A 15,954-nucleotide genomic window follows, 5' to 3' on the forward strand; every position below is an offset into this window, starting at 1 on the left:
CAGAGCAATTGTTTTCTTCTGTGAGGACCCTTCAGAGATTCACAGAGACAGATGCTCTTGTGACCGACCATAGCAAGTATCAAAAGGCCTGGGTAGAATTACGAAGCATTTCTCGTGCACTGCGTATTGGGAAGTGCTTCACAGCTGTGTGGCAGATGTGAGTGGACAGAGGGGCAAGGGAACTGCCCCAAAGGAGGTGGCAGAGGAAGCAACAAGCCAGGGATTGGCTGGCCGGTCCCAGCACAGCAACTGCAGCAGCAGCTTGCTAAGTTTCACAGGTGAAGCCAAAGGCTGGGGGGAATGGAAAACAAATATCACTCCATTAAATTAAGGTCTGAGGAAAACATGATGAGGAAAGTCAACAGTGAAGCAAAACATTGAAGAACCACTAACTTTGACTTTCCATGTGTGTGTGCAAGTTCACGTGTGCATGTGTGTCTGCGTGTCCAAGTTCTGCACGGATTCAAGAAATAATTATAGAGGGCCTGCCACAGGATGGTGAGCAAAACAGTCTTGGCCCCTGTCCTGATGGAGCATGCAGTATCACAGACTCTATATGTTCTATTTCCAGGCCTTGTATTTTGAGGATATATGCCAGTGGAATGAGAATGGCTCTGTGGCCTTGTTTAAGTCCCACCAGTGTCTCAGGCAGGGTTTTCCAAAGTGCAGTCCTTGTACTATTATGTGGCGAAGATGCTTAATTGTTTTGTAATTATTTAATGTGCGTAGGTATCACATCAAACCCAGTATTTTCAAGGATTTTTATAGCTTAAGACAAGGCTTGGTATAGGCAAGGTGGATCAATTCAAAAAATATATACTAAGAAAATAATAGTGGAGGTGGTACAAAGAAACAGCAAAGGTAGTGAGAGGGCTTCACTGGTGTTTGTGAATCACCAAGATAATGCATGTGGAAATAAAAATCAATGTGGTCCATAGAAACACAAGGGGTTCTAATTACCCCTCAGTGAGCACTTGCTCTCTCACTCACCCCAGCAATGACATATTAAGCAAAGCACTGCTCTGACTGCATATGCTCTTGCCGACAACTTGGCCAGCATTCAGAAGACACTGAGTGTGCTCTGGGAACTTCAGAAGGCACTAACATTCCATGGAGAACTTCACAAAGAGTGAGACCTAGTCCCTGGCCTAAAGAGAGTATAATTTAGTAGGAAAGAAAAGACAAGCACACAAATAACTGTAAAATGGGATAAGCCCCAAAGTGGAGGTACAAAGTCCCATAGAAGAGGCTCAGTGATAAGTCACGCCTGCCGGGTAAGGTCAAGAAAGACTTCATGGAGATTTGAGATGGCATCTGAGATAAGCCAGGAAAGTTGGGTAGAATTTCAACAACCAAAAAAGGCGGGAGAGGGATGGGAGACATTCCAGAGAAGGAGAAATGCTTGAGCAATGGTACAGAGACCAGGAAGTTATATGAGGGCAGAAAGTCCCTGCTGTTTATCTAGCTGGGATATAGAATGCAAGTCAGTTAGATGATTAGGTGGGGTTATAACATAACTAGCCTTAAATAGTGGACTGAGAATTTTCCGCTTAATTTAATGCAAATGACAGGGGAGGGGGCAGGCAATGGAGAGCTGAAAACAGGACTGGAGATGCGCTGGAGGGAAGTAACCCTGGAAATGGGTGAAGTAAGGGTTACTGTCACCCCAGCTCTGGTTCTTGTTATTCCCTTGGAGAAACATAATAGAAGTGTGAATTTAGGGGAGCCAAATGATGACTTTGCAGAGGGAATCTTTAGGACTTGTGACTTGATTAAAAGCGGGGAGATGGATAGGGAACATCCAAGGATAACTAGATAACTAGAGCTCTCCCGTTCCTCTGACTCATGTGTGCTAAAACTGTAGAGTCAAACAAACACTTGTAAGTGACGTGATGTAAATCCCTTAGGGGTCCATGCCCGCCTCAAGAGAAGAACGTGCGGTCAGGAAAAACGACCAGGGGAAGTGAAAACAACACAAGACCCAGAGGATAACCCTTATTTTATTCACACATGCAAATTTAGGCACAGCAAAAAGCAAAATGAAGTATACCAAATGTCAAGGGTTAATTATTAATCATTTCTATATTAAATTATGAGTTTTTCAGTAAGACACTTTTTGATAAGAAACTTGAATTACGTTCATAACCATCAAAATAAAGAAAATAAAAGAGACAGATTTTCTTTGGTGGCGGGAGAACACTAAGTATTGTGGAAGCCTGAAAAATGGTCCCCAAAAGATATCTGGTCCTAATCCTTAGAACTTGTGAGTGTTATCTTACTTGGAAAAAGGATTGTTTTAAGATAAGAATCTTGAGTTGGGAAGACTGTCCTGAATTATTCAGGTAGGCTGTGAATGCCATCACAGGCAACCTTTTTACATGGATATTTGACACAGAGTGGAGGAGACGCCCATAGGAGAAGGCTATGTGAAGACATAGCATCGAGAGACTTGAAGATATTGGCCTTCAAATGGCACAGCCACAAGCAAAGGAATGCCAGCAGCCACCAGGAAAAAGCAAAGAATGGATTCTCACCTAAAGTCCCCAGAGGGACTGTAGAGTATCCTGCCTACACCTTGATTTTGACTCTGTGAAATTGATGTCAGGCTTCTGGCCCCCAGAACTGTGAGAGAAGAAATTTCTGTTGTTTTAAACCATCAAGTTTGTGGTAATGTGTTATAGCAGCCACAGGAAACTCATTCTAAACTAGCAAGTATGAAATGAGAATTTCTAGTGTTCAGCTAAGATACCACCGCAGAAGCAGCTGGATAATATCAGATGAGCTGAAAACTTCTCTTACCCCATTTTCTTATCCATAAAATTAGCAAATAATACCTGTCTTGCAGAGTTAATTTTAAGGTTATACAACTAAATACACTTTGAAAGTGACAAGTACTAGAAAAATGCAGGGAATTATCCTACAAGTCTGGGTATCCCCACCACCCAAGGCACATGAATGATGCACAGTAAAATATATAATTGGTTAGAAATAGAACAAAGATGTTGAAAGTGCTTCAAAGCTCGAAATGTAGGGCATGAGGAATGAAGGAAGTTCAGTTCAAGAATAAAATACTTATTCAGCATCACTAATAAGCCAGGCACTCTGCCAGAACCCAAAGGTATAAAGAGGAACAAATGATAATTCCTGCCCTGTGGATGGCTTATAGTCTAGGGTAGCATTTTTAAAATGTGTTCACAGACCACTAAGCTCTCAAATTTCTATTTAAAGATGCCAAAGGACCCAAGATCAAGTGCTGTATTCTAATATCTACCCTTTCCATTTCCTACCCCCTCCCACACCTACACTTTCTGTAGACTCACAATGTGTTAGTTAATTTAAGGCATTGAGTCCTGTTGTTAATAAGCTGACTAGCCCTTAATTATCCCAGGCTTTTCCAAATTTCCTTGACATGCACTAACCATTTAACCTTGGGGAAAAGAATGGAATAACATTCTTGCCTGCCTGTTGTAGCTGTCATCATATTTAAATGTAATAAAACATGGAAAGTGTTTAATAATTATGGTGCTCTAGGCAAAATAGCAGTCCTTCAAAAATGCCCATGCCCTAATCTCCAGAACCTGTGAATATGTTACCTGACATTGTAAAGCAACCTTGTAGGTGTGATTAAAGTTACAAGCTCTGAGAAGGGAAAATTACTCTGGATTATCTGGGTGGGCCCAGCTTAATCACATGAATCCTTAAAAGTGGAGAATGTTTTCCAGCTAAGGTCAGAGAAAGAGACTTGACAAAGGAAGAAGAGTCATAGGGATATGATATTGCATGCTTTAGAGATGAAGGAAGAGGACCACAGCCAAGAAATGTGGGTAGCCTCTGAACACAATACAAGGCAAGGACACGGGCTCTCTCCTTGAGCCTCTAGAAGGAGCACAGCCATAAGGCATTCTTAAACTATGTCGCCTACCTTACCTACCTCATCCACTTACTAGTTGTATGGCTAATGGCATGAGGAAGTCACTAAAACTCTCCAAGCCTTCCTGGCCTCCACTTAAATGGGAGTGGTACCCACAGAGGGTCAGGGGGCTCAATCAAATCTCAAATTCATTATCTCGTGCTTCTCATGCACAAGTCAGTGTCAGCAGGAGGCATCAGTGCTTCTGCAAAAATAACTAATTCAACGTTACTTTATCAGATCACAACCTTTCTTTGCTAAAACCTTCCAGAGGCTCCCTGTCTCACTCACAGAACAACCTCATGGATTTCCTCTGTTCTTAGGGTTCTCATGACACAATCTGACCCCATTTCCTCTGACTATAGGTCCTTCCTCTCTCCCCATTCCTGATGGTGCTCCAGCCATACTGGCCACCTTGCTGTTCCTGAGGCACACCAGGCAGCTTCCAGCCTCAGGACATTTGCACTTGCTGTTTTCTCTGCTTAGAGCCCTCTTCCCCCATATCCACATAGCTGGCTCCCTCAACTCCTTTAGATCTTCATTCGGCTATTACCTTCTTCCTGAGGCCTTCCCTAACAGCCCTACGAAAATTGCAATACCCACCAACCAAACATTCCCCATCCTCCCTTCACTTTAATTTCCTCCACAGTAATTTCATCTTCTCACATGCTGCGTATTTAACTTTTTTGTTTACTTTCTTTCCTCCACTGGAATGTAAGCTCTATGAGGGCTTTTCATGAAGGACATACAAGTAAATGCTTGATAAATATTTGTTGGATAAATAAATCAGTGCATATACCAATCTAAAGTCACAAAATCAATATGAGCATCACCTTCCACTAAAGACATATCCTTTCAGTTATCGATGAAAAATGAAGTTGAAAAAACAATAATCGGCCTGTCATTGAACAGTGAAGCTGCAGCTAAGATCAAGTTCTCGACAAACTTTGCTGAGCCCAACCAATTCAAAGGAAGAATAGAAACATGGACAAGGGACCCAAGACCCAGCTCTTATCCCCTAGTCAGAGAGAACCCAGAGAGAACCAGACTTCTGATGTCTTGTCCTTCCTGGTTTTGACCCGCCTCTAAAAACCATAAGAACAGTTTGTCTCAGTATTTCAGTACTTCCGCTTCCAGGCCCAGGAAAGAGCAGGAAGTGCAGGGGCGTGTGAAAATCAAGAAAAAAGAAGAATTAAACCCGCTACACATGAAGCGCTCAAAGACTTCCTCTGTAACCCGTCACAGCACACGGGTTTCAATGTGCTTTCACTGAGAGCCTGGGGGGACTGTGCTGTCCCCAGAATTTTGCACCATGCCTTATACTCTCAATAAACACTTGTTGCCTAAAAAAAAAAAATTACATTTTAAGACCTTCAGTTTCTCTATTTGTATAAAGTGATTATAAAACCTACCTCATGGAGCTGCGTGATGATCACATATGAAATCGAATATGTTAAGTGCTTATGCGGTGTCTGGCACATGATCAGCATTAATTTTATGTGAACTGCCATTTTGGTGGCAGTGGTGGCGATCTGATGGTGGAGGAGGTTTAGTTAGCTCTGGGTAGATTGTAACACATACCTATCCTTAATGATTTGTTCAACCTGCAATTTTGGACTGAGCCTGGGCCTGATGAGTTGAACCTTAGAGTGATCCATTTCTCTTGGAAAAGTCCTGTTCAGTTTGAGCAAGAAACTCTGGAAAGGGGAAGGATGTATTTTAATCCCAGCTACCAGGGTGACAGGCAGCAGAACTGAAACAGCATGACTAAGTACAGACCATCTCCTTTCGTTACATGAGTGGCTGAGGTCTTTCCTCTCTACTGCCAGGGACTGGAGAAAGGAAAGATACCCAGTTTAATTGCATCGATAAACGGATAGTAAAGTCCAAGGGTAGACAATTGGAACATTTCCCCAGCCTTTTCCCTGTTAGGTTCTCAAAGCTAGAAAAAAAATGCTGAATGTCTTTTCCCTAACTTCGTATCACCATATGAAGCCCAGCTAAGTTTCCCTTGAAGTTCACTACCCCATTTCCTCTGTAGGTCTACAGGGGCCAGGTCCAATGTGCAGGGATTAAATGAAGAAATAAAGACCTAAGGCCTTTCTAGAAGCTAAAAATGCTAGGACTCCCTAAACACTTTGGAGTTGCAGCTCAGAATCCCTTTGGTTAAGAGGTATGGATCGCATAGTTTGAAGCTGAGCCATGCTTTTCGGAATACTCTGCTTTTTCTCATCTTTTTCCACTATAGTAATACTATAAATGAGATCTCTTCCAGAAATAAAGGGAAAAGGCCCCAAGCTCGATGCTAAAGATGTTTGTGAAAGAGTTCTGCAAGAATAGGATATTTGCAGTCTCATCTGCGATAATCATTTCAGAAGTGGCTGCTGATACAGGTAGGTATGCAGTCAGCAATTGTGGTGGAAATGGAGAATGTCTGCTCAAAGAAACAGAATGTGCAATGACTCAAATGATTTCAAGCAATTGTCACTATTACTTGATGTTAGTCATTTATGCTACCTTTTTCTTATTTATAGATGCCCAGCTTTAAATTAACCTCCCTGATATATGGAAGTAATTTGGTTAGTAATAAGTTCCTTTGTTTCGGTTTTTTTTTTTTGGTTTTTTTTTTTAGGACTATGTGGTAGAGGAGACTCCTGACTTTCACTTCTCTAAGTAACCAACAACTCCTCACTGTCCTTGTGTAAAGCTATCATGGCTGTGGGGAAGGAGAGACACTTCAAGGACAGCTAAGAGCAAAGTACCAGTTTAAAATCTTCTCACGAGAAGAGCAGCATCTTTCACTCATTCATCCTTTCACTGAGGGTGCACTACATGTACTCACTGTGCTAGATATTGGGAATACAGGGCTGAGTGAGACATGGGCAGGCCTCCTGAGAGGTAATACTCAGACTGCTTCTCAAAGGATAACTAGATATCCACCAATCAAGATGGAGCAGCAGGCCAGGTATACAGGCTCAGCATCACTTTTGGGTATTGCTTTATCTTAAAAAGCTGCCTGAACCACTTAAAGGGACCCACTGTTGCCTTCAAAAGAGTACAGTGATATGCATCTTCCTGAGGTCTTTCTAAGCCACTTCTGGAGCTAGATACATGTTTCTCAGATGTCTCCGAAACAAGGCTTCCAGGCAACTGCATCTGAGGCCATTGGTGCTGCAATATGACTGAAAGGAAAGAGGGTGTGTACTTCAACAGCCTTGCTGTAAGCAAGGTGGCTTCATCCCCTCCCCCCACCTGAAATTGAGAAACGCAGAAGTGACCACAGTCCTAGGCCACTGTGTGCAAAAATGGGAAATGTCACTCATCAGGTCCTCTCCCATGTTTAACCAGAATCATCAGCCTATAGATTCGGGAACTGAGTGGCTTGACCATTTTGCACGTAAGCCATATGCAATTGGTCCAAAGAAGACCAATGAGCAACAATTCAATTTAGAGTTCACTCAACCCTCTGGTTTGGGAAGGAAATTGCTAGTAATCAATTGCAGCAAGCATACAGGCTCAGGGCCAGGAAGAGAAAAATCACTTTAATGGGCAAAGCAGATGTTGCTAAATTCATTGCAAAAGTGAGATGGGCACAGAGCCAGGCCTTGCATGAGAGATGCTGATCTGTTCTCCTGAATGAACAAAACAGAGACACTTCAAAAAGGGGGGTTTCTATGAAAGAAGCCAGAGGTCTGTGTCCCTGTTAGAGTGAATAAAAGAAAATGTGCCCAGGTGTTCAGGTCCCCCATACCACCACAGGACTTAAAGTTGTTAACATCTTATAAGGATTATTAAACAAATCCAGAATACTAGCTAAAAACGGCCTGGGGAGTCTTCATTCGGTTCTAAGGAGAGTGTGTGGTAGAGTAGAGAGAACATGGGCTTTGGCATCAGATCTGTTTCTTGCATGAATTAGTTGCTTCCACCACCAAGAAGTTGTATGACTTGGGCAAAGTTCTTAACCCCTCTCAGTCTCAGTTTCCTCCACTGTGAAATGGGCCTAATGTCATTTACCATATTAGAGCAGCTGTGAGGACTAGTGATAATGTCTGTAAAGTATGGTAGAGAAATGCACTTAAGCAATAACATGTTTTCAGAACCATGAAAAGACTAGTGACACTAGGATGTGGGGAGAATTGGTTAATGACACAGCAGGGTGGGGTGGGATGGGGAGAATTTCTGGCCCAATATTGACTAGCTTTGGCATGTGCTCTTGGTGAAGGATTTCTTCACAGGCCACATGTTTCTTTGCATGTTTAGGTTGATAAAACATCTCTCAAGAATATAAGAGCTCAGCAAGTGTAGGAGCACAGCCCAAGGAAGGTCACTGTGTGTACTTAGAACATTTTCATGGAGTAGCTTCGAACGCAAGCCTCCTAAAAAAGAGTTGATTCTGATTCCTCAAATCTGAAATGTCCTTTACTTACCTAATTCTCACTCATCCTTCAAGGCCCAGCCAGAGTCCCTCCTCTGAGAATCATCCCAAATTCCTCTGGAGCTCACCATCTCCACCTACTCACATATTGCCCAGTTTATATCAGCTGCCTTCAATCCTTCCTGGAACAAGATATTAAGCCCATTCAGTAAAAACTTTAAATGCTACTTGCTCGATTCTTTGGCCTGTCATAGTAAAGTGTCATACATTGATCATCACCTGAATCATGTGATTCTACACCAAATACTTAGGAACTTCCTAGAGTTTAGATATTGAACTTGCACTAATTAAAATCTCTAAATCAGAAGGCAGAGAGAGCTGAGGGTTCTGATACTTGACTAGTTGTGTGAGTTTGGGCCAAGTTTCATGGCCTTCTCAAGCCTTAGTTCTCTCATCTGTATACTGGAGATAATAATAGCACCTTCCTCCTAGGACTTGTGTGAGACTTTCGTGAGCTCAGTCCTACAAAGTGCTCAGCACTACATTGATAGCTGAGTAGTAACAGTCACTTTCCTGGAAGCTTCTTCACCCAGAGGGGTTAGCCCATGCCTGCGCACAAAGAATGTCAAATTACATTCACACCCCCTGAGATTTCCAAGCTACAGGCCATTTTCACAGTGGCCACTCTCCAGAAAGCTAAGTCCTGCTGAAAGTATGTTTCCAAGTTGCCATCACCTTTAGAATATTTCTGATAAGCAAGCAAAACTGCCTGTGGACTTTGGCAGTGAATTTCTGGGGGCTGGTAAGAGGAGGATGTTTACCAGAGCACAAAGGCCAGGTCATAAGCAGAGAATATTTTGGCCCAGACAGATCCCAGAGAAGGCATTTTTGCCAAGCACAGACTCCATTCTCAGGTCCTGAAGTCAGCATTAGAAACTAAACAAACCTTCCCGGGTTCACATTTGTTTACTTTTGGCCAAATGCAACTTCCTGTTTGAAAGGAAAAGGGCAGTAAAGCTTTCTACAGCCTTCTTGGACATAAAGGCTCTACTTGAAACAATTGATTTGCTAAGGATAAATGAATCAAACGTACACAATGGGGATCTCCCTTCCCCTCAAAATGTTCACGTTTCAACAGGGAAAGCGCTCAACAAAACCAAAACAAATATTTTTTCAACTGCTGGCCAATGAAGATTGTTTAGGCCATTTCTTCTCCTGAGAGCAAGAAAAACAGACATCAGGAGAGAGCTGAGTTACATGTGCTATGTCAAGAAGTCACTGCGACACACTTGGGGGCTGAGATTTCAGTTACACAGAAAGTCACAAAGTTGAAGTTCCCACAGCCACTCAAACCACATTCCCCAGCATGAATACAGAACAACCAGCTCTTTCATTACGTGACTGCGTCCCAAGCCACGTCCTTCAGGATCCTGAAATTCCCTCAGATGGCCATGCGCCCTGCACCTAGGTTTGAAAACTGACTACCAACCCCGCATAAATCCACCATAAGCTTTTTATGAGGATTCAAAATAACTTACTCTGTGTGAGGAGGTGGGGGATGGGGAGGGGAGGTCTGTAATTTTAGAGCATCTAGCAAAGTTAGCATAAAATATAGACTTTAACTTGGGTTTGTATATAAAATGAAGGTGCTTTCTACAAATCTTGAATCTTTTTGTCATAAAATACTAAATTTGTAAAGGACCTTAAAAATCTTCTGGTCAACCTCCCCCTATACACAAATATATAAATAATATAGATGAGGAAGGAGTAAAGAGGTCTGGAGACATTTCCCCCTTAGACTGTAAACATCTTGCTTCTTAGGGCAAGAACTATTTTGCTTATCTTCTTATTCTTTAATACAGTAGAACGAACACAATAAAGACTCAGGAAGAAAGTGACAAATGAAGACGTTAATGAGCTGCCCTGGTCTGCAAAGTCAGGCTCAGCACACAGGACTCTCTCAATGCTGTGCGCTCTGCCCAGTCCTACCCCTGTGTATCCACTAGATTGTAATCTCCTTGAGTGCTGAATATGTCATTTATTTGTTTTTTTGGCCATCATACCCTGTGCATTGAACTTTGCAAGTATTCAATAAAAACATTTTGAATGAGTAAAGAAATTAATGAATGATTGAGTAGATGAAAACACACAAAGGAGATAACTAAATATCTTTCTTGAATAATTTCAATATTACTTTGCCCCAAAGGGAAAATTCGTCCAGTTTCTAGGATGCTGGATTTAAGAAGTAGATTTGTGCATATTCCATACATTCCTTTGACCCTTCCCTATTGGTGGCCCACTGGACAATTATAAAACAAGAAAGGGGCCAGGCATGGTGGCTCACACCTGTAATCCCAGCACTTTGGGAGGTTGAGGTGGGCAGATCACCTGAGGTCAGGAGTTCGAGATCAGCCTGGCCAACATGGTGAAACCCCGTCTCTACTACAAATACAAAAACTAGTCGGGCATGGTGGCACACACCTGTAGTCCCAGCTACTCGGGAGGCTGAAACAGGAGAACAGCTTGAATCTGGGAGGCAAAGGTTGCAGTGAGCTGAGATCTCGCCATTGCACTCCAGCCTGGGCAACAGAGCAAGACTCCATCTTAAAAATAAATAAAACGAGAAAGGTAATTATAACAGGAAACATCATCTCCTCCCTCACAGTGCAGCCAGTTCTCTTCAAGCTCCTTACCTACTTCAACTTTAATGAAAATGAGTTCATCTTGGCCCATGAGGCCTTTACATCTGGCTCCAACCTAACTGTCCATCTGTGGCCACCCTACCATGTTTTTAGACTTAAAGAGATCTTTCATGACTTTCGTTCATGGGCATGCTGCAACCTCCGTCTAGAATACACTTCACCATCACCATGATTACCATGACTGCTACCATCACCACAGCCAACTGGCCACTGATGCCATCACCCTTTTCACCACTCCCACCCACTTCCACCATCACTGTCATCACCACCACCACCACCATCTCCCATCATCGCCACCCACGTCATTCAAAGCCAGCATCACCACCACCACCATCACTGCCCTCCATCACCCTCACCACAAATTACTGCCACCTTGCCACCACCCCCTTGAACTTAAAAAATTCTTCTTCCTCTCTTAAGAGCCAGCTCAAATGGAACTTCCTAAATCTCTCCAGAATTTGGTGCCCAGCCCTTCTCTGAGCTCCAACAGTTACTTGTTCTCCACTACCTGATTGCAACCAGCATATTGCATTGTAGCTTATCCAATGGCATGTCCTTTCTAGCAGTCCATATGCTCTGCTGGACCCTGAATCCTTGCTTGAAAGGAAATATTTACAGAGTGTCTGACCACAGATCTCAGAGCAATGAGGGTCAAAAGAAAGGGAGTGTGTGAATACTCCACAGAGAGGAGGCTGGGGTACTTCTGCCCAGGCTACGGCTACAAGGTTTCAAGAGTTACCGACATTGCCCCTAAACAAAAGATGTGGTATGAACTGCTTCTATAGCCTGCCTCTTCCATCTTTCTAGATTTCTCATTTATATTTGAATTGTCATTAAACAAAATTACATACCACCTATTCAGTACTAAGATCACAAGCATGCTGGGGAGGAAAACAGCCAGACCACTCTCATGCAGGACTAGAATTGGGTGGGTGGGGCTGGACAGGAAGGGTGTTTGAGGGTCGGGGAAGGCTCCCAGAGGAAGTGAGGTCTAGGCTGAGGTCTGACAGCTGGATGGGGACTAACCAGGTAAGGAGAGAGGAGAAGAGGCGCTCCATGATGAAGACACAGGTCTTTCTGTTTTGCGAACAAGCCAAGCTTGTTCTCTCATCCAGCCCCTTGTACTTTCCGTTTCCTCTGCCTGGATCCTTCTGCTCCCAGATCTATACATGGACCGCTTTTCTTCACTCCAGTCTCAGCTCAGATGTCACCTAGGCAGAGAAACCTTCCATTTCCCACTGTCTAGCCCAGTGCTTTTCAAACATTAGCATGCAAAGAAATGACAAAGGGATCCTGTTAGTTACAATGCTGATTCTGAATCAGTAGGTCTGGGCCATCTTCTGAGATTCTGCCTTTTTAACAAACTGATTGCTCATATGATGTTGTTGACTCAAAGACCATGCTTTGGGTAGCTCTAGCTGAAAATTGTCATGTCTGATTTTCTTCATAGCTCTTATCGTTACATGAAATTACCTTGTTCATTATTTTTTTCTAGTTATTGTTCTCATATATACACAAACCACCCCTAGAATATGAGTTCCATGAAATCAGGAATATGTTTTGCCTTTTACACCACCATATCCTCAGGACTTGCTTATAGTAATTGCATACGAAATATGAATGAATGTGGGAATGAATGAATGATTTGGAGTTTGGTCTTCTAGCCCAGGGCTTCACTTCCCTCCCACAACCTAGGCCTCCATAATAGGACATCAGCACTCTGTGCCAAAGACCACTGTAGGAAATCTCGAGAATAAGCCTATGTCATAACTGTGGGTCAGCATGTAGTCTTGGTTTTATTGTTCCTTCCTCTTTATTTCACCCCAGCAGCCATCATGAGCTCATCCCAGCCCTGGGAACACACTGTCCTTTCCTGCTCAACTTCTAATATAAGCCCTTAGTGTTTCTGGTGAAAGCTACTCTCTCCACCTGAGCTCTGACACAATGAAATTCTTGGATTCTGCACCATCTCTTCTTTCATCTTTCTGATTTTTCCTAGGCCCTATGACCTATAGTCAACCTATGCTCTCAAAATTCTTAAAAAGCCTTCTCTCTAGTCAGATAATGTATCTCATTCTGCTGCTCAAGGAGCCTTTCAACCTAGGATTGAGCATACTTTCCAATTTTTTCATTTTCCAAACTAGCTTTCTGTTTCCCTCTTTTTTCTCCCTGCCCCCAGTGGGCACAGATTACCATTGCCAAGCATTAGCAAGCATCACCTCAAGGTGAAGTGCTGTGCCTGGTTTGGGGAACTACAAAGGACAGACATGACCCCAGTCCCTGGAGACCTGAAATCTCAACAAGAGGGAAAGCAGCCTACACACAAGAAGAGAACTAATATCCAGTGCAGGGTGTAAAAAGTGTCCATTTGAGTGAGTGTGCCATGCAAAAACGAGGTGGGCCCAGGAAACCCACTGTCTTGACATAACTTTGCCCTCCTGGTGATCCCCACAGGCTATTCCTTCTTCTTCTACAGCAACTCTTCCTTTCCTCACCTCTAAATGCTGACATGTTCAGGGTTTAGCCATGGGCCTTTTGCTCTTCCATCTATATACCCTCCTGCTCTGGGAAATCTCAGCCATTTATATGACTTTAAATACCATCTCTATGCTGACAACTGCCAGGTTTCTATCTTTATTCCAGACTCTTCTTTGAAAGACAGGTCACAAAACCAACTGTTTGGTTAACATTGCAATGTGGATATCTAACAGACATCTCAAGCTTAAACTATCCAAAATGGAAGTCTTGGATTTCATCTTCTCTCTCTCTCTCTCTCTCATACACACACACACACACGCACAGAGAGACACAAACATATACATACTGACACACACAACCTCCATTTAAAATCTGTTCCTCACCCAGTCTTCCATTTAAACAGTTGTGTGAGGGAAGGGGGAAAAAATAGAATTATCCTATCTTGCTTCTCCCACATCCAATCTGAATCAGTTAGAAATAAGTTTGGTGATATATAAACTAAATTTAACTTACAATGATTTAACCAAATAAGAGTTTAATTTTTTCTTCCACAAGGGAATTCCAAAGGAAGGCAGTCCAGGGTGAGATGGGGACTCTGAATCAAAGATCACACGTGCTCTTTAATCTTTCTGTTTCCTTCATGGTGACTTTCTCCTCAGGCTTTTTGTCTCTCGTCCTCAAAGTAGCTACTCCAAATAGCATCTGCAATTCAAGCAAGAAGAAGAGGAAGAGCAAAGGGAAAAATTTATTTGGCAGTTAAATCCACTTCCTTTTAAGGAGCTTTTCCAGAATCCCCTATGCAGCATTTCCCGCTTACATCTCATTGGTCAGAACTACATCACATGACTATCCTTAGTTGCAAGAGAAGCTGGAAAATACAGAATTTTCTTTTTAGTTAGACACATTGTCACCCCCAAACAACACTTACATTATAAATGTTACATCATTTATATTCTATAACATTATATTAATAGGGAAGAAAGGGAGAATGGATATTAGGAAATCAATCTACAAGGTCAACCACAAAATCCATCAGCAAATCCTGCTATTGTCCTCCAAAAACCATCACGAATTCATCTCTTCCTCTCCATCCACACTGCCAACAGTACCATGATGCCTCCTGCCAAGTTACTGCAATAGACTTTTAACTTGCTTCTTCAACTGCCAACCTCCAACCCTTTTTCCACCTAAAAGTCAGGTGGGGACATATTTAAAGGCTATCTTAGGTCATGTAATTCTTCCGTTAAAATTCCTGTTACTTGCCACTTCATGAAAATAAAATCCAAGCATTTATCACAACCCACAGGCCCTGTATGATGTCATCCCTGCCTACTTCTCTACTTTTCTTCCATCACACTTTTATTCATTCATTCATGCATTCATTCACTCAAACATGTTTACTGAGTGCCTACTATGCTCAAAGCACTGTTTTAGACACTGAGGATAAAGTAGTAAAGAAATCAGACAAAAATACCTTCCTTCCTGAAGTTTGCACTCTAGCAGAGGGAGAAAAATAATATACAAAATGTATCAGTGAAACATTTAGCACTTGAGTGGTCATTAGTCATCCACTCTGCTCCAGCCTCGCTGGGCTTGCTTCAGTTCTTCCAACTCTTCTAGCTGAGAACCTCTGCCTTCAGTCCCACAGTCCTTCCCTTATATTCTTCAAGTGTCAGCTCAAAGGGCACTTCTCCTGAGAGACCTTCTCTGACCACCCATCCTGAAATAGGGCCACTCGTTATCCTCTTTCATCACACTTACCACATTTTGAAATTGGATAGATAGATGGATATATGAACTCCATATGTTTACTTGCTTACTATCAGGCTCTCACTGAAGATTTACCTGTGTAATTAAAGAGACCATTTCTATTCTGTTCACCATTCTAATCCAAGGGCATAGAACAGTCAGTGGCTGGCAGACGGAGGCCCTTAATAAATATTTGTTAATGGATTAATAAATCAGTGAATGAGTGAAATGGGTGTGAAATGGGCCTTTGAAAGGCAGTATCAGTACTTCAATAGCAGAGATTGGGGGGAAAAGGCATTCTTAGATGAAACTATATGGGTAAAAACTGAAAGGCAGTAATTGGCACCAATTGGCTTGGTGTGGTTGACAGTCAATTAGCCATTTTTGACTAGAGTCTTAAGAGATGATATTAGAAGGGAAGATTAGGGGCAGTTGAGAGGAGGTCTCTAATGCTGGGCCTTACTTTGGGCAGTATCAAAAATAAACAAATAGAGAGCAAACACGCCATCACAGAACAACATAATATCTCTCTGGAGCAGCCTCCAGACCCAACCCAAAGTCATCACAACAGGCACTCAGAGAAATCACAAGAGATAAGAAAAGTCCAAAAACTTGGGATTGCTCCATGCCAGACATACAAATCATCTCTTCATCAATTTAGTATTTTTTTAAATATCTTTTCTGGCTGGGCACGGTGGCTCACACCTGTAATCCCAGCACTTTGGGAGGCTGAGGCAGGG

The 15,954-nt window shown here is 42.5% G+C and overlaps 1 long non-coding RNA gene across 2 annotated transcripts in view; it reads right to left on the reverse strand.

Annotated features, from left to right (window-relative positions):
• Window positions 1-14,045: 14,045 nt before the first annotated feature.
• LOC129480484 (uncharacterized) overlaps window positions 14,046-15,954 on the reverse strand; it is an 81,664-nt gene continuing 79,755 nt past the window's right edge. For both annotated transcript variants that reach the window (XR_010120462.1, XR_008657058.2), the window contains exon 5: window positions 14,046-14,167. This is a non-coding gene — a long non-coding RNA (uncharacterized lncRNA). The remainder of the gene's footprint in view (window positions 14,168-15,954) is intronic.

The sequence above is a fragment of the Symphalangus syndactylus genome, chromosome 4 (assembly GCF_028878055.3).
Source record: "Symphalangus syndactylus isolate Jambi chromosome 4, NHGRI_mSymSyn1-v2.1_pri, whole genome shotgun sequence".
NCBI lineage: Eukaryota > Metazoa > Chordata > Mammalia > Primates > Hylobatidae > Symphalangus > Symphalangus syndactylus.